Source organism: Arachis hypogaea, chromosome 20 (genome assembly GCF_003086295.3).
Source record: "Arachis hypogaea cultivar Tifrunner chromosome 20, arahy.Tifrunner.gnm2.J5K5, whole genome shotgun sequence".
Taxonomy (NCBI): Eukaryota; Viridiplantae; Streptophyta; class Magnoliopsida; order Fabales; family Fabaceae; genus Arachis; species Arachis hypogaea.
The window spans coordinates 33215176-33216071 of record NC_092055.1 but is presented as its reverse complement, the minus strand read 5'-3'; positions in this window follow the sequence as shown (position 1 = coordinate 33216071).

Below are 896 nucleotides of genomic sequence, written 5' to 3'. Positions count from 1 at the left end.
AATTTTGAAAATCAATTTTGAAAAGATAAGAAGATAAGAAGTTAGAAAAGATATTTTAAAATCAAATTTTTGAAAAAGATATGATTTTGAAAAAGATAAGATAAAAAGATATTTTGAAAAGATATGGTTGAAATTAGTTTTGAAAAAGATTTGATTTTTAAAATCACAATTAATGACTTGATTCACAAGAAATCACAAGATATGATTCTAGAACTTAAAGTTTGAATCTTTCTTAACAAGCAAGTAACAAGCTTGAAATTTTTGAATCAAAACATTAATTGATGATGTTATTTTCGAAAATTATGTGATAAGGATAAGAAAAAGATTTTTGAAAAATATTTTTAAATTTTTCGAAAATAAATAAGAAAAATGAAAAAGATTTGATTTTTGAAAAAGATTTTGAAAAAGATAAGATTTTTAAATTGAAAATTTGATTTGACTCATAAGAAACAATTGAATTTTTAAAAATTTTTTAAAAAGTCAATCCAAATTTTCGAAATTTATGAGAGAAGAGAGGAAAGATATTTTTTTTATTTTTGAATTTTTAATGATGAAAAAGAAAAACATGAAAAAGACTCAATGCATGAAAATTTTTAGATCAAAATGATGAATGCATGCAAGAATGCTATGAATGTCAAGATGAACACCAAGAACACTTTGAAGATCAAGATGAACATCAAGAACTTATTTTTGAAAAAATTTTTATGCAAAGAAAACATGCAAGACACCAAACTTAGAAATCTTTAATGCTTAGACACTAAGAATTCAAGAATGCACATGAAAAACACCATACAACACAAAACAATATAATATGAAGATCAATCAAGAAGGTTTATCAAGAACAACTTGAAGATCATGAAGAACACTATGAATGCATGAATTTTCGAAAAATGCAG